General features: G+C 43.2%; 1 pseudogene; it reads left to right on the top strand.

Moving 5' to 3' along the window:
• The first annotated feature begins 22,774 nt into the window (after positions 1 to 22,774).
• LOC133369439 (5S ribosomal RNA) lies at positions 22,775 to 22,893 on the top strand (annotated as a pseudogene).
• The last annotated feature ends 269 nt before the right edge of the window (positions 22,894 to 23,162 follow it).

The raw sequence follows: 23,162 nt of genomic DNA on the forward strand, positions 1-23,162 counted from the left end.
TGAATATACAAAAAGCCTTATATTAAGGGAAATTGTGTTGCAAAAATGTATACGTTAGGCAAAATGGCAGACAAATGTGTATATTAGAAGAAAGTCACAGTAAAAATGCTGAAATTTCATGTGGACTTTTTATATATATAAAAATGCAAACTGATGTGGAAATGCAGAGAATTGAATTTCAGAATGAGAAATGGAGAGAAACCAACAATTACAGATTTCCTGATCCCTAGCCAGTTGTTACCCATGTAAACTTGACATAAGGTAGGCTCTAGAAGTCTCTGAGATGCCGTTGGGTGTTCGGACAGCAAAGGCTGTTTATTGTACTGCACATCATTTCCTTGCGTTCATTGTATAGTGCAAGAAAACAACAACTAAATAGAAATGGAGAGATGCCAGGTCATTAGTTAGAGATTCTGAGTAGCAGACACTGGACTACTCATGTATTTTTATTACAGCTGATCAGACAGCTCTGCAATAACATTTCTCCTGTACAATAAAAAGCACAGCTAGGCCAGCCAACTTAGTGCGCTAAGCTTTTAATTCAGAGCTGTCCAGGGGGAAATGAGTATTTTGATGTATAATGGGATATTATCAGATCTGACTCCCCCCTTGTCTCATTTCATCCACCCTCCAGTCTGTACCTTCAGACAAGAAATGGTTGGGCTATAAACAAGCAACATATTGGTTGCATTTCTGAAACTCATCTTTCTAAATGAAAACATTGGCTCCAATAGCCTTGAGCAGAGAAGGTTCCTTCCTCCTTGAGGGATGGTGACATGAAATGTAGAAATGAAAGATTTTTGCACATTGGTTTGCTTCTAATAGAACTGAGTCACTAGGAGCACATTATGCTGCCGCTTCACTATCTGCATTGGTATTCTATCAGGGATAGGCAAATCTGTCAATTTTAGTTCCTCTCTGTTTCTCATTTTTTCAACTGTTTATTCAGTTCTTCACATTGCCACATCAGTTTGCATTTTTTTATTTTTTTTAAAAAAAGGTCATCTTGAAGATTCAGGAGTAATTCAGTGCATTTATTTTCTAATATACACTTTATTTGTATTCAATCTTGCCAAATATGCACAATTTTTGGAGTCCAATTGTTGCGAATATAATGCACTTTTGTGTGTGTTTTCCCAACTGCATGCATTTTTATGCACACTTTTGTTGGAGAATTTTGTATTTCTCCTGTGGGTTCTTTTGCTGGGGGTCCTTGAATAAAAATTTTGAAGACACAGATTTGCAGCAAAAAAGTAGGCCTTTACTGGATGACAAGTGTACACTTGGTCAGTCTCCCTCCTAGTGAGTGGAGAACTGCAACTTGGCACTGTTTGCCTGGGGTTTTTATACATTTCAGGACAAAGACTTTAGCATCTACCAATCAGGATTTAACACATCAGAATGACATAGACATGACAGTATTACACAGGCATTTACACAGGTATTGCATAGGTACTATACTTCTCTGCATCGTGTTCTAGTGAATTTGGTGTTCTAATGGTGTTCAGTACTTCACATGAAAGTACATTTTCACAGTGAGCTAAGCACTCCAGCTAGTGAGCTAAGCATTTTAGCTATTCTGCAATTCTTTCTACGTCTTAGAGGCACCGAGATATTCAGCACACTGTTATCAATTGTTTTGAGTACAAGTAGTTCCAAACGACCAGCATAGTCAGGGAGATAGCTGCGAGAAGAAAAAGATCTGGCTTCCTATTAAACTATTAAAATGTTATGAACCTTTATAGCTTTATAAAAGAATGTTTTTGCTTATCGATTATGTGTATTGAGTTCCCCATTAGCTTTACATGTATGTATATATAAAATTCCCCATCACTTTGCCCTAGTTTAATTGTACACAGTACTTGGCTGAAGAACTACAAAATTCAGAGAAGTGTGAATTTCCAAGGCTGGCTACGTTTTGAGTCTTGTATTGTTTTGCCAGTGTGGTGAAATGGTTAAGGTGCTGGACTACGACCTGGGAGACCAGGATTCGATTCCCCACACAGCCATGAAGCTCACTGGGTGACCTTGGGCCAGTCACTGCCTCTCAGAGGAAGGCAATGGTAAACCACCTCTGAATACCGTTTACCATGAAAACCCTATTCATAGGGTCGCCATAAGTCGGGAAGGCAGTCTATTTCCATTTTTTCATTGTTTTGGAAAGTGTGAATTAAGCTGAATCAAATTTCTCCCCTGTCTATTCATCCTATAGTGTCCTAGGTCTGGCGAAGAAAGCTGCTGGTTTTCATGAATCATAGCATAGTAGAATTGGAAGGGTCCTATAAGGTCATGGACTTCACCTCCCGCTCGATGCAGGAATCCTACTTAAAGCATACCCGACAGGTGGCTGTCTAGCTGCTTCTTGAATGCCTTCTGTATTGGAGAGCCCACCACCTTCCTAGTTGATTGGCTCCATTGTTGTGCTGCTCTAAGAGTTAGGAATTTTGTCCTGATGTTCAGCCGAAATCTGGCTTCCTGTAAGTTCCTGCGCTGTGAGATGATCATGAAGAGATTCTGGGTATTCTCTGTGTGACAATATTTCAAGTACTTGAAGAGTGGTATCATATGTCTCCTCAGTCTTCTCCTCTCAAGGGTAAACACACCCAGTTCTTTCAGTCTTTCCCCATAGGGCTTTGTTTTTAGATCCCTGAGCATCCTTGTCGAAGCTGAGAATTGCTGAGACTCAGCATTCTTATGCCCCATTATGGTTTCTCTGGTCAGCTCAGGATAGTTTCTTGGTGATTCATTCCACACAGAAGGTTTGAACAACAATGCTTAAGCCTGTGTATGTGTTTTTAAAAAAACACATTCTTGAACCCCATTATCTGCTCCTGCATAGCATGTGTGCAACCCAGCCATCTAACTCTCAGGCTGTGGTGCACGGGAGTGGGAAGGGGAACATTGCTGGGCCTTGGATGCCATTGAACAAATGAAGGGATGGGGGGAGGATTTGCTGGACTTCCTGGAGGCTACAGATGAGGAGTGATGTGGCAGGCCCACTTACATTGTCCTCAGAATGTGGTGCAGCCACAGACCAACTAACCAGGTAATGCTTAATATTGGGGACTCTGCAGGATGTCCCACGTCCTCTCAACCCTAATTAACCTTAATAAATACAATTGACACAATTTACTTGTAAGTCTGCATGCAGACATTTGGGCTGGGTTTGCCTGTCTTACCCTTTCATGCAGCCAACCTAACAGCTGCATGCTACCCCACATGTACAGAGTGGCCCATAATTATGGTCTCCTCTGAGCCTTTGTGGATAGAGTAATCCAAGCCAATGAATACATTTTATAGCCAACTCTGTAGAGTCATTTATTTCCATTTTGATTCTACTTTGATGCACGATAATATGCATATTACATCTGCATTAGCATACACAGCTGGGGGATTTCCCCCCTACACACACGCACACACATTCTGCCCAGCTGTTTAAAAAAAATATTGCTTTGATTTCTACCATGTATGCTGTCCCCATGGAGCACAATCCATTCATGAGCATTGCCCACCTACTCTGCGTAGGAGACACACTGCACTGTGCAGCATGGATACTTTCAAGGGGAGCTTTGAACTGCTCACTGTACTAAAAGTAACACAAATACCTAAACAGGAATAAACAACATTGGGAGCCATAAAATGCTAGGGATGATACTTTAGAGGCTCCACCAATGCTAATTTTAAAGCGATAGTAAGATTTCAAAGGTGCGTTTGACATATATTGGAACAAGACAATGAAGGTTGTTTCTATTATTATTAGCATTTTTTATCCGCCGTTCACCAGGATGGGTTATGACAATTTTAAAACACATAATTAAGAAAGTTAAAAACAATCTAAACAACATCACAGAAAATAGGGTCCTAAAAATAAACATCTCAGGTGTTATATGAGTTCTAAAAGGAACCCCTGCCAGTAATCTGGCTGCTGTATTTTGGACCAGTTGAAGTTTTCGAGTCATCTTCAAGGACAGTCCCATGTAGAGTGCATTGCAATAATTCAGTCTGGAAGTTATCAGAGCATAGAGCACTGTTACCAAGTCTTCTCTGTCCAAAAGGGGCCGAAGCTGGCGAATCAACTCAAAAAAGCACTCCTAGCCACGAGGTCACTTGAACCTCCAGTGACAAGGTTGGTTTAAAGAGTACTCCCAGGCTGTGGACCTGCTCCTTCAAGAAAAGAGCAACCCCATCTAGAACAGGCCATCTTTCCACCTCCTGGACATGAGAACTCTGGACACATAATACCATCCTCAATTTATTGGCCCACATCCAGACCATCACTGCTCCAAGCACCAGTTCAACACCTGAACTGCCTCTCCTGATTCAGATGGAATAGAAAGTAGAGCTGGGTGTTATCTGCATATTGATGGCACCTCACTCCATCTCTCCTATGACAGCTTCCAGTGGCTTCATATACAGTAGATGTTAAATAACAAGATGGAACCCTGCAAAACACCACAAGACAATTCCCATGGTGTTGAACAGTAGTCTCCCATAATTACATTTTGGAAGCAGCTCTGGAACGGAACCACTGAAGCACAGTACCCCCATCCCCCACCTCCTCGAGATGTTCCAGAAAGGTAACCTGGTCAGAAGTATCAAAAGCCACTGAGAGATCAAGGAGAATGAGCAGGATCACATTCCCCCTATCTGTCTCCCAACAGATGTCATCAACCAGGGTGACCAAGGCCATTTCAGTGCCATGACCAGACCGGAAGCCAGACTGGAATGGATCCAAAGAATATGTAAACTAGGGCTAGCGGGTAGGGATGGGTGCATTAACATAAGAGTCTAGATATTTTACGGTAATGTAATGTATGGACACATGCATGGTGTTATAATTGGGGAGTCACAGCAGGACCATTTCCAAGTTTGAGGGGCCCTTGGCAAGTGCCATTCCTGTTTGCCTCCACCCCATCCCCTTTGCAAGTTTAGTGGGGAGCAACATGGGCCATTAAGGCCAACAGGAGAGGGGATGAAAGGAGGCTTTAGAAGCCAGCTCCACTCCAACATGAGCTTCTTCTTGCTCTGGTCCCTCCCTCCCTCCCTAGCAGTGCAGGCTTTGCTAGTCAACCTGTTCAGGGGCTGAGTAAGAATTCTTTGATTGGCCTTTAGGATCCTTCTTTTTTCCTGTTTTATATTACTGGGAAAATTCTGATTGGCTTTCTGGGAGTGGTGTGGATCATGGTGTGTTTTGTTGTTGTTTTGCATTTAGTGAGGCTAGGTGAGGAAGTTAAGGACATGAACATTAGGTACACTGAGACATTATTGGGTGAAGGGCACCCTTTAGGTGCCAACCATTGCCTTTGGCATGATGGATCCTTGGGGGAGGTGCCCTTTAGGCCTGATATATGCATTTTGGTGAACGCAGGACAGCAGGTCCCAAGACTCATTTGGCAGACAGGGAGTAATTTTATCAGACAATGGGTGTTAACATGTTCAGGGGACTGGAAGGATGTTTCCTACCCAAATTAGACAAAATACCCACCTGCCCATACTTTCTAAATTTGGTTAATTTGGTTTCAAGAACTTCCATTTGTTATATTAATAAATATAACCTTTTTATAATTACTTGGCCTCATGAGTCTTCATTGCAGCTGTGTGTGTCTGTGTGTGGAAACCCTATACATTATCACAATTAGTGCTCCAATCAGCCATTTAGGAGCTGCCCTTTGAATTTCACACAGTATCCTCATTGTAGTGTCACTCTGTGGCATCCTGGGAAATTTAAAGGGCAGCTACCAGATTTATTGTACCACAAATAATTTAAGTGCAGCCCAGAGCAGGTGTCAGCATGGGCAAAGGAAGGCCACTGCCTATGGGTGTCATGTCCTGATGCCAGGCCTAACCCCAGAGTGGCCTTGAACCTACTGTTCTCTCTGTGTTATTTCCCCAGTTTAGTTGTAAAACATCAACTAAAGATGAGTTGTCATTATTATAAAGCTCCTTTGTGCACTAGAAAATGCAATAGAAATGAAATATTTCTCATGAGGATGCATCAGATGATTCAGACTTGGTGGAAAAGTTGAAATTTATTCTTTCCTGCCTAAACCCTTTCAAATATGCATGCCACCAATATGTTCCAAATTCAACGAGTGGGTTTAATTCTTAATTAAGTTGGATCTTTCCATTTGTTCGGGAGATTCTGACAATAGAATGCTCATGGTTTTTAATTTTATTATTTTATGTGGTGCTGTGCAGATGGAAACGCAGATGCAAGCTGTGTACTGTGATCAAAATCTTTATCAGATGGCCTAATCGGGCTAGATCATTTGCATAGACTGAGAGAGAGAAAGAGAGCTACTTCGTTAGCACAACTACATTGACGGGGCAGCTGTCCAATTCTGAGTCTGCAGAGCTCATGTTTAAAGCTCATCACATTTTTTTGCAGATTAAAACAGTGATGGCCTCAAAAGGGACCCAAAGAGGCCAGACAGCAAAGCAGGGGGAGAAGAAGAGAGTTTCAATGATGGCAAAGCACTGGAAAAAATACAGCTATATCTGTGACTTGGTTATTGAACTAGTTCAGTGAATAGCACTGCAGTTTTTCTGCTTCATTGCAATCACAACAGATTCTGACAAATCCCTTTATATATCTTGAAGAGAGGGAGGGAGAGGGAGAGAGATGGGGGGTCATGCAGGAATTTTGACATAGTTCTTTAAATCCCATGAAAACTATAGTATATTTTACTTTTTAAAAATTAAAAATAGCTATTAGTTAATTATAAACCTTCTCTCCCTCCCCCACTAATAAAATCTAAAATTTTAAGGGGGTTATCAAATCTCCATATAGTGGGCATGGAGGATTATTTTTATTAATCATTGTTTATTAGTAAAAATAAGCCTCATAGTCAAAGGCTTCTGAGTGCATGTAAACTCTCTCTCTCTCTCTCTCTCTAAGTTAATATAAGTTAGCTATAACTATAATATACAATGTATATAATACGACTATATCAGAGCTTGGAAAAGTTACTTTTTTGAACCACAACTCCCATCAGCCCCAGCCAGCATGGGCACTGGATTGGGCTGGTGGGAGTTGTAGTTCAAAAAAGTAACTTTTCCAAGCTCTGAAATAATGAACACACACAAAATATATTTGAAAAAGAAGAAACATCCCTTAAGGTTTCATAGCATTCCTCAAAGCAAAGGTTTTCAAATTTAGATTTAGAGCCTAGGTTCCCACACCTTGGCAACTTGGAGGACACTATGTAAATGGCATATTTCCAACATGAGATAATTTCCATGGAGAAGGGAAACAAAACCACACAAGTATTCAACCATCTACACCATCATGCACGAAAATCGTGCAAAAGCTTACTATTCTGAGAGAATATGCATTTAGAAGCGTCACTGTAGAGCAGGGGTGGGGAGACTTTTCTGGCCAGAAAACCATATTTTAATCTTCCCACCTTGGTGGGCCAAATATGTGGGTGGGGCTGCCGACTGTCAATCACCTAGTGTTATAGTGACATCAGGTGATGATGTGCTTTGAAGCCTTGTTTGCTGGGACTTCAAAGCACAGTGCAGGGCTGTTTCAAAAAGGGTTTACAAAAATCCCTCTGCTGCATATTGAACCTAAGAAAATAACATACAACATTGCATTTCATTAGGGGAAATTGCTTTGCAAAAGTGTGTATATTAGGAGAAACTGCATGTAAAATTGTGTGTATTAGAAGTTTGCACTAAAATGCTGATTAATTTTTTTTTAAAAAAAATCACAAACTGATGTGGCAATGTAGAGACCTAAATTCAAAATTGGATAACTAGGAATTGAGAGAAATTGAAATTGACAGATTTGCCCATCCCTATGGAAAAGTGATGCTTTCTATGTCAATTTCCATTGCAATGACTGGGCTTAAGTATGGCCCTATTTGTCCAACCCTACTTTTGAGAAATCAAACAGTAGTGTTTGCTTTTGTCCCTACTCTTGCCCTGTAAAGGATAATGGACACAGTGGAGCTTTAATTATCTGCATTAAAAAATTGTGCTCCACAATCAACAATGAGTTCAAGCTAATTGGTAAGCTTTCCATCTGTTTGACAATTCACGACACATGTGCTGCAAAGTACTTTGACTGCAGTCCCCAGGCTTAGATTAAGGTTGCTACTACTAGGGATGGGGGAGGAATTTGTTTCAGTGTGCATTTAAAGGCAAGGCTACCTAATTTGAACTTTCTGAAACAATCCACGAACCAAAACACAGCCATCCTTCAAATTTCATACTTCCCCAGATTTGGCAATGCAGTTCTCCACTCAATTAATGGGTACAGAAATGTATATGATAGGGTAAAGTGTGCATAAACAATGCATGTATTGGTGAAAATAACACAAAATGCACTATATTAGTGGAAACTGCTTTGCAAAAATGGGTGTAGGGAAATTACCTAGAAAAATGTGCATATTATATACTAAAATGCTGATGAATTTTCATGGAGGTGGAAATGTGGAGAATTGAATTTAAGACTGGAAAAATGAAAAACTTAGATAAACTGACATTGATATATTCATCCAACTATGCAGATGATTGAATTCAGCTAAGTTCTACTCTTAGTTGGACCCACTGACATTCATGAACAGAAGTTAATAATAACTATTACCTTAAATGGGTCTGCTTTGAATAGGACTAGCATTGAATACCACCCAGAGGTTCTTATGGCAGTGTTCTTCAACCTTGGATCCCCAGATGTTGTCAGACAACAACCTCCTATCAACCCTAGCCAGCTTAGACAATGACCAAGGATGATCGGAGTTGTAATCCAACAACATCTGGAGACCCATGGTTGAAGAACAGTGCCTTATGGTATCTCCTGAGACAAAGGGAACCCAGGAGGCAAAAGAGTCGGCAGTGCTTTCTTTGGAGCCATTATTTATGGAGTCCATGAACCCTAATATACTGGCATGGGGGATGATGTGCAGGGAAAGAGGATTGTTAGGGTGGGAGTATGACTTCTTGCAACTGTCTTTGTTTATTCATTTAGCAAGTTGTTGCTGCTGCCTTTAATAAAAACTCTCAAAAGACTTCTGTGGCAAGCCTTTATGAAAGGGGTGGCAGCTGCTATGTACATATATTGTGATTCTTAGCTATATGAGGAGTTTGGTATGCATTTAGCTCTTATGCTTAGGAATTTTGGCCACCCAAAGTACAACCCAAAAAGAACTTAATGCATTCTTATCTAGGAAGATAATCTTAGCATAACATTTGAAGGCAATGTGAATCATACATGAGCTATGACACTTCTACATTTTCTAATTAAATTTCAGCCAGACAGTCTGTTTGCAGAAAGGTTTCTGTGCGTGACACTCTTTAAATAACTGCCATGTCTGTTGTCATTTTGGGTTGAGCGTGACACAGGAGTGCATCTTAGAGAGTTGCAAGTTCTCATGATGTCTGACAATGATTGATTCTGGCTAAAGAAGACAAATTCCAGAAACTGGTGAGTGCTGTGTTCTGTGGCATCTTCTATTATCAGGCCATTGGCCAAAATGGTCTTTAGCTTCCTAACTATCTTAAGAATGTGTTAGTTTGACCAATCAATACTTTATGGTGGTGGAATGCCAGAATGTCACAAGATCAGTTAAGGTGGCCCCTGAATGCCTGGTGTTGTGCTAGGGCTAGTAAAGGGTAATTGGGATTATTGGATAGAGAGGGGCAAGGCAGGTATGCTAGGGGACAATGGAAAAAAGAGGGTTATTTATTTATTTAGATGCATTATCTTCCTTTCACCATGAGGTCCCAGGGCAGATTGCAACAATTCAAATATACCATATTAAAATCAAGAGCAAGAAAATAGATGTGTGCAGAAAAGACCTAGCCAGTCCTTTTGTGAGTTAACTGGCTGCTATTACAGTACACAAGCATGCAGTTGGTGAACTTCATATTTCTTCTGGTAAATGCAAGCAGGATGTTTGACCTGTAAATCACCTACCGCAGGATGGTCAGTGGAGATGCCTAACCAACAGGATGTTTATATGAGTGTCAGGCTGCCTCCACCACTAAGACCACCAACTATGCTAAGGCTCTTTGAAGTGGAACCAAAGGTAGCAACAACAAAAGTCTTTCCCTGTTGCAGATAAGGACTGCCAGCTGTTTTAGACTGTGCAATTCATCAGTGAGATTCTGAACGAGTTCCTCCTTCCTCTTTTCTATTTTCCTCTTACTGAGTCACAACTGAGAAAAGTCTGAGAAGGAGAAAAACATCGATAGCAACAATGTGCCATCAGTAGAATCAGATTTAACCCCAAGCTCTTCCAAATGAAAATGTGTGTATGTTTTTTAAAAAAACTACTACTACTACTACTACTACTACTATTTCAGTTTATTAGTTATTTGCCACATAAGGAATCTCCAAGCAACTTACAAAATTATAAGACCAAAAAGCATTACACAAAATCAAAAAAGAACTGTAAATTTCAATAAAACCATGCAAGAGCCAATAAAACAGGCACAATAATACAACAGCAGCAAAATATATAATCAACAAACAACAAAATCATCATAATCCATTAAATGCCTGGAAGCAGAGATAAGTCCTTATCTGACACCAAATGGATGCTATTGATGGCACCAGGTGGATCTCACTATGGAAAGCATGCCACATGGGGTGGAGGAAAATGGAAAAGTCTTTCTCCCTTGTTGCTACCCTCTGAACATGCCTTAGAGGGAGCGCCTCTTCTGTTCTTTCATTCCATACAGTAAGGACCTGCACAGTTCTTCAGCCTACACTACTTCCTGTTAGGCCATGTAGCTGGCAGAGACCTCACCATCTACCCTGCTGACTTACTGGCTAGAACACAGACCTATCCAAGAGGAAGAAAAGGTACTTTAATTTCATCCTGGGTCCAGGAATGTCATTCCCTTTGCCTTTATAAAGCCCTTTGTCCATTGAGATCCAGTGACATAGCCTTGCAAGGCAGCTCATCTCATTGTTATATAATAAATCTGCAACAGTATTATCACACCTCAATTACATAAGAAGTCCATGTAAGAGACTACACACATAACAAGTAGCTTCACAGGCTTGCCCTGTTCAGGTGTTCAAGCAAACTAGGCAGGTGTGCATGAGCTGGGCCTACCATTGTAGTGGCAGCAGTCCTTTTTGTTTTGGTTTTCAAAACAACATGTTTTAGCCCTAACTATATGGAGCTCCTAACTTTGAAATCCAGATTTATTCAGCCCTCGCTCCATAAATTACTTCCCCACTTCCCAAGGATCTTAAGGTAGCTCTTAGTACTTTCCCATTCTGTAAACTGCTGGGCTATGCCAACATACTATGGGGCATGATTAGTAGACCATAGTTTGGGTGAACCATTCAACACCCAGAGCTCGCTAGATGAAAATGTTCTCTGTACCATAACCAAACATAACCAGAGACCGGTAGCTTAAGAGAGCTGACAATATACAGCCCAGAGGTAATATGGGCCAAGAATGGAATCCAGCTTCATCAAAAAATTTATGATGATCATCCTTAACTCATAAGGACGTGTGTGCATGTGCATGTGCCAATTAGACAATGTTAAGCATTAACCTCAAATTTGTGGGCATGCTGAAGGGATTTTATGTGTGTATGAATGAAGAGGTACATTTTAGAATGGAGTATTGCACTACACCACTGTGAGGGAAAGGATTTCTGCTATGCACAAAGGGGCACATAATATGGACATTTCCTGGAGGGAAAATTGCCTAGGTTTTTAAATCAGATCAACTTGTGCTGCTCTACAGAAAATCACACAGACCATGATCTGTCCTCATTTACTTTAGTAGAGTGTTTTTCTTGGTGCTGAGGAGGAAAAGACTTGGCTTTAATTGATTGATTCAGAGCACCAAATACTAACCTTCATCAGATGGTACCGCGCCTACTTTCTTTTGTCTTAAGGAATATGGAAATGCCTACAAAAATAACTGATCCATTTACATATGGTTTCATTTGGCATTACATATCCATGGGCACTGAAAATCCAGTCTAGACAATTGGTTCAGTACAGGATGCTTGAGAAATTCAATCATTGCGCATTCCAATATGAACTTTCTTGATCTGCGCCTCCTGGACTAACGTGCAGCTCAGAATGTAATTATCCACCAGCTTTGACAAAGAACTGTTCTTTTTTTTTTTTTACAATAATTTTTATTCAAATTTTCATAAAACATACAAAACAAAATCATAAAACATTCAAAGACAAAAAGCAAAACAAAACAAAAATGATTAAACAAAAAAATAAAATGTTGACTTCCCATTTGTCGCAGATCAAATCAGTTATAGGTCTACAATATATAACAATCCTGTCTCTTAAATTATATTATAAAATCACTTTCCTCCAGTAGTTATCTTAATTAATCATCAAATCTCATAAACATTACTTTATTCTTTCCACAAAAAGTCAAAGAGAGGTTTCAATTCTTTAAGAAATATATCTATCAATTTTTCTCCAAATAAACATGTCGATTAATCCATCTCGTTAATAATAATAATAATAATCTTATTGTCATAACCATAGTCCAAATAAACATATTGATTAATCCATCTCATCAAAATCTGTTAGGTCCAATAATTTCAATAGCCATTATTCCATTATCCCTATTAATTCCATCTTCCATCTTCAATAGTCCTGTTAAGTCCAGTAATTTCAGTGTCCAATCTTCCATTATCAGTATTCCATAATAATCTTGCTGTCATAGCCATAGTCATATAATAAGAGTCTGATGGGAATTTCCTCTATCCCAAATATTTTCTTGCCATCAATTCTGAATAAGTTGCTGAAATATTGTCGTAAAGTCATATCTCTGTTCTTCTTTTTTACAAAATGCACTGGCTCATCTCTTGAGAGTTTTTCCATTGTCACATGGCTGCAGTTAATTCCATAGATTTTCTCTATATCAAGCTCCATCACGTCATTCCAGTCCAGAAGATTATCCAAGCCATTGATAACTTTATCTCTAATATCTTCATTAATTTCTTCAGAGATAACGTTAAATTCCAAACAGTAGATTTTATTTCTAATATCCATAAACTCCAGATCTTTTTCCAATTCCACATTTGTTCCAATCTCCAGGGCTTGTATCTTCCCTTTATTTTTTCTTTTCTCATCTCTGATCTCATTCTCCTCTCTCACAGGATCCCCTATTTCTTTAAGCTCCTGAGTCATTTTGCTCAGTTCAATTTTCAGCTCCTTACTGCCCTGTCGCAGGGTTTGTTTCGTTATCTCAATCTCATCCATTATTTTCTGAAACATAATTACTTCCAGATTCTCAGCCACTTTCTTGATTGCCATTTTTAAAACCACCAAAACAAAACAAAACAAAAATAAAGAAGAACCACTTCTTATTTCAGCAACAATTGGGTTAATATTCCAGGCTTGATGACATCACAGTATAAACAGAGCAGCCTGCCTTATCTCTCTATGTTCAAGAATACAAAACAAATTTAGTTCCCAGCATCAAAACAGTTAGTGGCGTCCTGAAGAAGCAGATTCGTCAAAATAAAATAGACCAAAAAGAGAATAGTCCCAGACAATATAATGTTCCAAAGTTCATATTTTTTATTTTTTTCTCCTCGGAATAGAAATCCCTCTTCTGTTTATATCTTTAGAATGCACTTCCAGGACAGCTTTTTGCAATAGAAACAGAGATAAGCTGTTAATTTCGTGAATAACAGAGAAGAGTTATAGCTCACCCAGAAGTTCTTTAAAGCTGATTCATTTGACAAATCTCTTTTTGCTGCAACAATTTAAACCAAGTAAAAAAAAAATAGAAAGAAGGGTGCTTGCCTGTTAGTCCGTTTTCTCTTTGAAGAAAAGATAAACGTGTCGCATTAATCAGATAGAGCTTGTTCGGAAGTCCGTCCGGCATTGCTGGCTGGACCTTTTCTCATAAATTAATGAAATCCAGTCCTCCCAACAAAAACAGGCTTTTGAGGTTGATCTCTACGTTTCTCCCTGCCCGGGAGAAATTTCATCAGTCAAAAAAAAAAATGTTCTGACTGATTTATATCTGAATAAGCTTCTTTTGAGGCGGGAGCCCGTCTCAAAAGCAGGCACAAGCGAAGTCACCCTTCCCGGAAGTCGACAAAGAAGAACTGTTCTGATGCAGTTCTCAAAAACATACCAAAATATATTCAGATATGTGTGTTTTTGAGAGAGAAAATACATTTGGAAATAGGCTAAAATCTATTCGAATGCAAATGTTCATGCAGATTTTAAAAAGAAGCAAGTGTATTTATACAGAAATAGGATGGGAATGCATTTATGACTGAACATGTGTGAAAGTGAAATCGGCTTTGTCTGTCCATAACTTAAGTTACTGCCATGGCTTCCAGGTCAAGCAATGTATATACAATCTATAAACTGTCATTTTCCACCAGGGACACTTCCTATTGGCTTATCACTGTTCCTATTTTGATCCTATTTTTGCCTTTTGGTTTGGTCTTCCTCTTTTTCTACTCCATTCTGTTTTTCCTAGCATTATTGTTTTTTTCTAGTGAATCATTTCTTCTCATTATGTGTTCAAAGTATGATAACCTCAGTTTCATCATTTTAGCTTCTAGAGATAATTCTGGATTAATTTGGTTCTGGTTTAATTTAACACCCAATTATTTCTCTTTTTCAATGTCCATGGTATGTGCAAAGCCCTCCTCCAACACCACATTTCAAATGAGTTGATTTCTCTCTATCCCCAGTCCATCATTGTACTCTGCAGGTGAGGGCGTCCTGTAGATACCATCTTATCAGGAGGACCATTTCGCACAACATAGGAATTGAGCCTTTAATGTTGTGGCACCTACCCTTTAGAATTTATTCCCCTTGTTATTAGACAGATGCCTTCTCTGTTGTCTTTTAGGTGCCTACTGAAAACCTTCCTTCTTCAACATGCCTTTTAAGCAGACACCTTTATCCCAGTCTGCATCTGTATTGGAATTGTTTTTAAGATGGTTTTACTGTTTTAGCACTTTTTGTTTGCCACCCCGGACTCCTTTTGGAAGCAAGAAAAATAGAAATGGACCGCCTTCAAGTCATTCCTGACTTATGGCTACCCTATGAATAGGGTTTTCATGGTAAGAGGTATTCAGAGGGGTTTACCATTGCCTCCCTCTGAGGCTAGTCCTCCCTAGCTGCTCAGTTTGCCACAGCTGCACAAGCCAGCCCCTTCCTTGCCTGCAACTGCCAGCTGGGGGACAATTGGGCTCCTTGGGACTATACAGTTTGCACACGGCTGCACGGGTGGCAGGGCATGTAACTCCTGAAGAAGAAGATGATGATGATGATGGTGATGATGATAATAATAATGAAGAAGAAGAAATAATTTAATAATTAAATAAATATTGGCTCTAATTCACATCAAGTCAAATACCCACCCATGAAAACTAAGGTGCAGTGTAGAGCTGATTTGCACGTAATGCTCAGCCAAATGATGGGTTAGCACAAACATGAGTATGCAGGTGCCCAGAGAAGAGATTGCTGCTGCTTTGCTCTTCTTCCTTCTTGTCCTGCTGCCACTGCTCTGCTGCGAGGGAAGCCATGGTTGGCTCAGCTTGCTGTCTGAACCTCAAGGTCATAGAGCTGGTGCGAGGTTGGCTGTGTGTGTGGCCGTTGTTGGCTTTTGCTGTGTGGTTGCGTGGGGTTGCCGTGCTCCTTTTTGCGGCCTCTGGCACCGCGGTCTCGGGTGCTGCCGCTCTGCCGTTGTGGTCGGGCGTGAGCGGCGCCGCGCTCTCTTGGATTCTTCCTGGACTGTTGCGGCTGAGCTGCGGTTGCTGCCGGTTGTCTTGGCGGGTGGCAGCGCCGTGCCCTTCCTGGACTGTCATCGTCGCCCGGGCACGAGTGCTGCTGTGCCGCTGTTCGGATGGGACTGCCGCCGTTTCGTTGTTCCCTGGCCGTTGGTTGCTGGGGTCGGACGTGCTGAGCGGGGTTGCGGCGCTGCGGCCTTGGATCGCTGTTGGATTTGGGCGCCCCGCCCTTGCCTGGTGCGGGGCCGCAGTCCGTGTGCCATCTCGAGCCGCTGCTGTTCTATGCTACGGCTGTCATTACTGCCGTCTGCCATCTGCTGGAATGTGGCCGCTATTGAAGTCTGGACCTTAGGCTTTTGCTTACTGACTGGAGTTGATGCTGCTTTTTACCATCAGCTGCTCTATCACTGTGGTCACCAGCCTTTGTGGCTGTGGGCCGTGACTGTGAATTATTACAACTTGATTGTACTCCGCTTGCAAGCCCGGTCTATGAGCACTATTTATGAACTGCCCTGCTACTACATAGGACTGTTATCTTATTATTGCCACCATTACCTATACTAGGACTATCGTGCTGATTGATGTTGACTGTGAGAATGTGTGGATGTGTGGATGTATCGATGTGATGGAAACTGTACTGATTTTAATTAATTTAACAGTTATCAGAGTGTTATAGAGGCAGGTCTCCGGTATATTATTGCTTTAGGGTGGGTGACCTGTCTGATTGGCGGTTCGGGTTGGGGGCATGTGTAAATCAGGGGGGGATGTGATAGGGAGGGTGGGGGGCCAAACCATAGAAAGAGTGGGCAGCAGACGCTGGAGTGGTACTGAGGGCAGACCATGCCAGATTAGGGGAACACGGGATAGATGCTTAGTACCCATCCCATGTTCCGGGTCTGTCCAAAACCAGACGAGAACTGGGGGATGCAGGATTCCTACCGACCTTTGACTGTTGTTGTGTAATGCCTGGTCTGTAGTACAAAATACATCACACATCCATGATATAATCTTGGATGGACAGGCAGACCTGGCATGTATTACGGAGACCTGGTTGGATGAGGCCTCAGCTCCCATTCTTGAGGCCATGTGTCCACCGGGTTTCCATTATGCACAACAGCCGAGGGTGGGAAGGCGGGGAGGGGGTGTGGCAGTCATCTATCGGGAGTCTTTATTTTTTACCAGACCTCCTCTCCATAGGACTAAGTTTGTTGATTGCATGTACTGGAGGTTGGGCCCGAAGGGCAGTTTAGGGATCTTGCTGGTGTACCGCCCACCCCGCTGCACGGCAGACTCCCTGGCTGAGGTGCTAGAGGTGGTCTCGGCTGTGCGGGCGTTGTCCCCAGAATTATTAGTGCTGGGTGACTTCAACGTACATGCCAAGACCACCCTCACTGGGGCCCCTCGGGATTTCCTGGAAACCATGACTTCCTGGGAACTGCACCTTAGTAACACTGGGCCCACCCATGTAGCTGGTCATGCTCTCGACCTTATGTTTGTCCTGAGGGGGGAGGGAAGTGATCTGAAGATGGGGGCGGTTTCTTCCACCCCTGTGTCATGGTCAGATCACTACCTGGTAAACATAGACTTCTCGATGCCTCACACCCTCCGCAGGGGTAAAGGACCTATTAAAATGGTTCGCCCCAGATGCCTGATGGATCCAGAAGGATTCCTGACTGCGCTTGGGGAATTGGAACCTGCTGAAGGCCACTCGGTTGACACCCTGGTGCTGGAGTGGAATGAAGGGATCACCAGGGCCCTGGACCGGGTGGCACCAAAACGTCCTCTCCCCCTGAACAGAACTCAGTTAGCACCGTGGTATACACCACAGTTGCGTAATCTGAGACAGGAGGTGAGACGACTAGAGCGCCGGTGGCGGAAATCCCATTCCGAAGATGTCCGGACACAGGTTAGAGCAGCAGTAACTGCCTACCAAGTGGCAATAAAGGCAGAGAAGAAGAAGTTCTTTGCTGCCTCTATATCGTCAGCAGAGTGCTGTCCCAGGAGGTTGTTCCAAGTGGTCCGAAGCCTGGTCGGTCCAGTTGCCCAGGAACTCTTGGAACAGTCTAAGGCCTCCTGTGACAAGTTAGCAAAGCACTTTGCTGACAAAATCGATCATTTGCGGAGCTCGATTCCGTACGCTGTGGATGCAGTGAATGAAACAGAGTTGGCCAGTTGCAAGCCAGTCGAATGGGATCGGTTTCGGCCTCTCCCTTCTGAGGATATGGACAAGGTGCTCTCGACTGTGAAGCCTACCACCTGTCTAAATGATCCTTGCCCATCATGGCTCCTTGTTATAGGAAGTTTGGGCGGCAGGCGCTGGAAGGGTGCTGCTGGCAGACCATGCCGGAATAGGGGAACGCGGGACAGATGCATTATATCCATCCCATGTTCCGGGTCTGCTCAGAACCAGACGAAAACTGGGGGACGTAAGGTTCCTACCGACCTTCGACTGCTGTTACGTAATGCCAGGTCTGTGGCTCAGAAAATGATATGATCTTGGATGGGCGGGCAGACCTGGCATGTATTACAGAGACTAGGTTGGACAAAGCCTCTGCTCCCATTCTTGAGGACATGTGTCTGCCAGGTTTCTGTTATGCACAGCAGCCGAGGGTGGGAAGGCGGGGAGGGGGTGTGGCAGTCATTTATCGAGAGTCCTTGGTTTTTGCCAGACCTCCTCTCCATAGGACTCAATTTGTTGATTGTATGTACTGCAGGTTGGGCCCGAAGGGCAGTCTAGGGATCTTGCTGGTGTACCGCCCACCCCGCTGCACAGCAGATTCCCTGGCCGAGGTGCTGGAGGTGGTCTCGGCTGTATGGGCATTGTCCCCAGAATTGTTAGTGCTGGGTGACTTTAACATGCATGCCGAGGCCGCCCTCACAGGAGCCCCTCGGGATTTCCTGGAAACCATGTCCTTATGAGCTGCAGAGAGAAATTGGGCGAGGGGATCAAAGCGGTGGTAAACGCATCCTTGAAAGAGGGTGTGACGCCATCAGCCTTCAAGGAGGCAATTGTAAAGCCCATCCTGAAGAAGCCCTCCTTGGATCCCCAAGTTTTTAATAACTTCCGCCCAATTTCGAACCTACCATTTTTGGGCAAGGTCATTGAGCGAGTGATGGCCAACCAGTTGTCAGCACACTTGGATGAAACGGATTACTTGGATCCATAACAATCGGGTTTCAGGACTGGTCACGGAACTGAAACAGCCTTGGTCACTCTGGTAGATGATTTGAGGAGGGCATTAGATAGGGGAGAATTCACCTTTCTTGTCCTCCTCGATCTCTCAGCGGCTTTTGATACTGTCGACCACAGTATCCTTTTACGTCGCCTGGAGGGATTGGGAATTGGAGGCACTGTATTACAGTGGTTCCATTCCTTTCTCTCCGATAGGTATCAACAGGTAGCACTGGGGGAGGAGGTTTCAGACCCTTGGCCTCTCAATTGTGGTGTGCCACAGGGTTCTATCCTCTCTCCCATGCTATTTAACATTTATATGAAGCCGCTGGGGACAATCATTAGGAGATTTGGGCTGCAGTGTCACCAATATGCAGATGACACTCAGCTCTATCTCTCGTTTAAATCTTCACCAGAGTTGGCTGTGGAGACCTTGTCCAAGTGCCTGGAATCCGTGAGTGGATGGATGGGAAGGAACAAGCTGAAGCTGAACCCCGACAAGACCGAGGTGCTGCTCGTGGGGGACAAAGGAAGGTTGGGAGATGTTGACTTGAAGTTCAATGGGGTAACTCTACCCCTGAAGGACCAGGTCCTCATCCTTGGGGTTGTACTTGATTCCAGGCTGTCCATGGAGGCTCAGATTTCGGCAGTGAGCCGGGCAGCCTGGTATCAACTGCACCTCATACGAAGGCTGCAACCCTACCTTCCTGCTCATCAGCTCCCACTGGTAGTACACGCCCTGGTCACCTCTCACTTGGATTACTGTAATGCGCTCTACATGGGGTTACCCTTGAAAACTGTCCGGAAATTACAACTTATACAAAATGCGGTGGCTCGACTACTTATGAACAGTCGCCGCCGAGATCACATCACACCAGTGTTGTTCGATCTACACTGGCTTCCAGTTGTTTTCCGAGCCCAATTCAAGGTGTTGGTATTAACCTTTAAATCCCTATACGGTTTCGGCCCAGTTTATCTTACGGAGCGCCTTCAATGCCACCAATTATGCCGCCCAACAAGATCAGCCACACAGGGTCTTCTCTCAATCCCGCCGACAAAAACAGCCAGATTGGCGGGTACTAGAGAGAGGGCATTCTCAGTGGCGGCTCCCACCCTCTGGAACTCCCTCCCACAAGATCTCCGGCACGCCTCTTCCCTAAATGTATTTCGGAAAGCCTTAAAGACCTGGCTCTTTCAACAGGCCTTTGGGATCTCCGGGGAGGGTTAATTGTCTTGATTGAAATGCCTCCTGCCCTGTTTTAATATTGTTGTTGCAGCTGTATTGCTTTTATACTGTTTTTATATTGTATTATTGTATTTTATTATATTGTGTTTTAATGATTTTGTACGTCGCCTAGAGTGGCCATTGGCCAGATAGGCGACACAGAAATTAAATTTATTATTATTATTTATTATTACTTGTGAGCTGCAAAGAGAAACTGGGCGAGGGGATCAAGGTGGTGGTCAATGCATCCTTGAAGGAGGGTGTAATGCCATTAGCCCTCAAGGAGGCAATTGTAAGGCCCACCTTAAAGAAGTCCTCCTTGGATCCCCAGGTTTTGAATAACTTTTGCCCAATTTAGAATTTACCATTTTTGGGCAAGGTCATTGAGCGAGTGGTGGCTAATCAGTTGTCGACACACTTGGATGAAATGGATTATTTGGATCCATACCAATCGGGTTTCAGGACTGGACATGGAACTGAAACAGCCTTGTCGCTCTGGTTGATGATATGAAGAGGGCATTAGATAGGGGAGAATTCACCTTTCTTGTCCTCCTCGATCTCTCAGAGGCTTTTGATACTGTTGACCACAGTATCCTTTTACGTCGCCTGGAGGGATTGGGAATTGGAGGCACTGTATTACGGTGGTTCCATTCCTTTCTCTCCGATAGGCATCAACAAGTAGCATTGGGAGAGGAGGTTTCAGACCCTTGGCCTCTCAATTGTGGTGTGCCACAGGGCTCTATCCTCTCTCCCATGCTATTTAATATCTATATGAAGCCGCTGGGGACAATCATTAGGAGATTTGGGCTGCAGTGTCACCAATATGCGGATGACACTCAGCTCTATCTCTCGTTTAAATCTTCACCAGAGTTGGCTGTGGAGACCATGTCCAAGTGCCTGGAATCCGTGAGTGGATGGATGGGAAGGAACAGGTTGAAGTTGAATCCCGATAAGACTGAGGTGCTGCTTGTGGGAGACAAGGGAAGGTTGGGAGATGTTGACCTGATGTTCAATGGGGTAAGATTGCCCCTAAAGGACCAGGTCCGCAGCCTTGGGGTTGTTCTTGATTCCAGGGTGTCCATGGAGGCTCAGATTTTGGCAGTGAGCCGGGCAGCTTGGTATCAATTACACCTCATTCGTAGGCTGCAACCCTACCTCCCTGTTCATCAGTTCCCACTAGTAGTACATGCCCTGGTCACCTCTCGTTTAGACTACTGTAATGCGCTCTACATGGGGTTACCCTTGAAAACGGTCCAGAAATTGCAACTTATACAAAATGCTGTGGCTGGACTACTCACAAATTGTCGCCGCCGGGAACACATCACCCCAGTGTTGTTCGATCTGCACTGGCTTCCAGTTATTTTCCGGGCTCAATTCAAGGTGTTGGTATTAACCTTTAAATCCCTATATGGTTTCGGCCCAGTTTACCTGATGGAGCGCCTCCAGCGCCACCAATTATGCCGCCCGACAAGATCAGCCACTCAGGGCCTTCTCTCAGTCCCACCAACTAAAACAGCTAGGTTGGTGGGGACTAGAGAGAGGGCATTTTCAATGGCGGCCCCCACTCTCTGGAACTCCCTCCCGTATGATCTTCGGCATGCCCCTTCCCTGAACGTATTCCGCCAAGCCTTGAAGACCTGGCTCTTCAGACAGGCCTTTGGGACTTCCGGGGAGGGTTAATTTTTAGCACAAATTGTCTTACTCTGAACTGTTACTATTTTACTGTTATATTGCATTTTATTTGTATTTTATTGTGATGCATTTTGCAATTGAATTGTACGTCGCCTAGAGTGGCCATAGGCCAGATAGGCGACACACAAATTAAATTATTATTATTATTATTATTATTATAGTTTGTATGCAAATGACTCTTTGTATGACCATAGGAGTATTGCAGGAATATTATCACCTGTGAAATCCTGGAGAATATGAAATGCCACCCATCTGCATATATATCTACTAGTTGTGTGAAGGTCCAACCATAGCTGCATTAACTCCTTTAACACTCTGCTCTGTAGGAGCAGTATTGTTACCTTTTATTTATGCCCTCTCTTTCTACTATAAGAGTCCTCAAGGTAACACACAATTCAGCTGAAAGCAACATCAAGCATCTCTCATGACAACAGACTAAAATGTGGTAATAATAAACAGACATACATAAAAAGAGCTGTAGGGGTAACAACAGAAGCTCGTGGGGAACCTGTGGCCCATGAGATGTTGCTGGACTGCAGCTCCTATCATCCCTGACCATTGGCCATGTGGGCTGGGGCTGGTAGGAGGTGGAGTCCTACAATACCCAGAAGGCCACAGGTTCCCCACTTTCGAATTGGAACCACGCTCAGGTACATAGGATGGACTTAACCTGACATCCAGGAAACAAACATTAAGATGTCAGGTAGGGATGGAGAAGAAATTTGATTCAGATTGTATTTAAAGCCGAATCAATCAAATCCACACTTTCCGAAACACTATAAAAATGGTCAGCGGCAGAGCATCTGCCTTGTAAGCAGAAGGTCCCAGGTCCAATCCCTGGCATCTCCAGGTAGGGCTGAAAGACACTTCCTGCCTGGAACCCTGGAGAGATGCTGCCAGCCATTGTGGACAATAATGAGCTAGATGGACCAAGGGTCTGGCTCAGTATAAGCTAGTTTCCTATGCTCCTGATGTTGTCTACGGCTATATTACATTGAACATGCCTGATCTCATCTGATCTCAGAAGCAAAGCAGGGACAAGTTTGGTTAGTACTTTGATGTGAGACTGCCTGGGAATACCAGATGCTCTAGGCTTTTCCTCCAAGAAAGGGCCATAAGTCAGTGCTAGAGCATCTGCTTTGCATGCAGAAGGTCCCAGGTTCAATCCCTGGCATCTCTAGGTAGGTCTGGGAGAGAACCCTGCCTGACACCCTGGATAGAAGCTGCCAGTCAGTGTAGACAGTACTGGACCAATGAATATGGACCAATGGTCTGACTCAGTATAAGGCACATTCCTATGTTATTGTTGCGCTCATATGCCCTGAACCAACTAGCCAGCTGCTCTTGTTGCACAGGGCACAGTG

The sequence above is a fragment of the Rhineura floridana genome, chromosome 13, assembly GCF_030035675.1.
Source record: "Rhineura floridana isolate rRhiFlo1 chromosome 13, rRhiFlo1.hap2, whole genome shotgun sequence".
In the NCBI taxonomy this organism is placed as follows: Eukaryota; Metazoa; Chordata; class Lepidosauria; order Squamata; family Rhineuridae; genus Rhineura; species Rhineura floridana.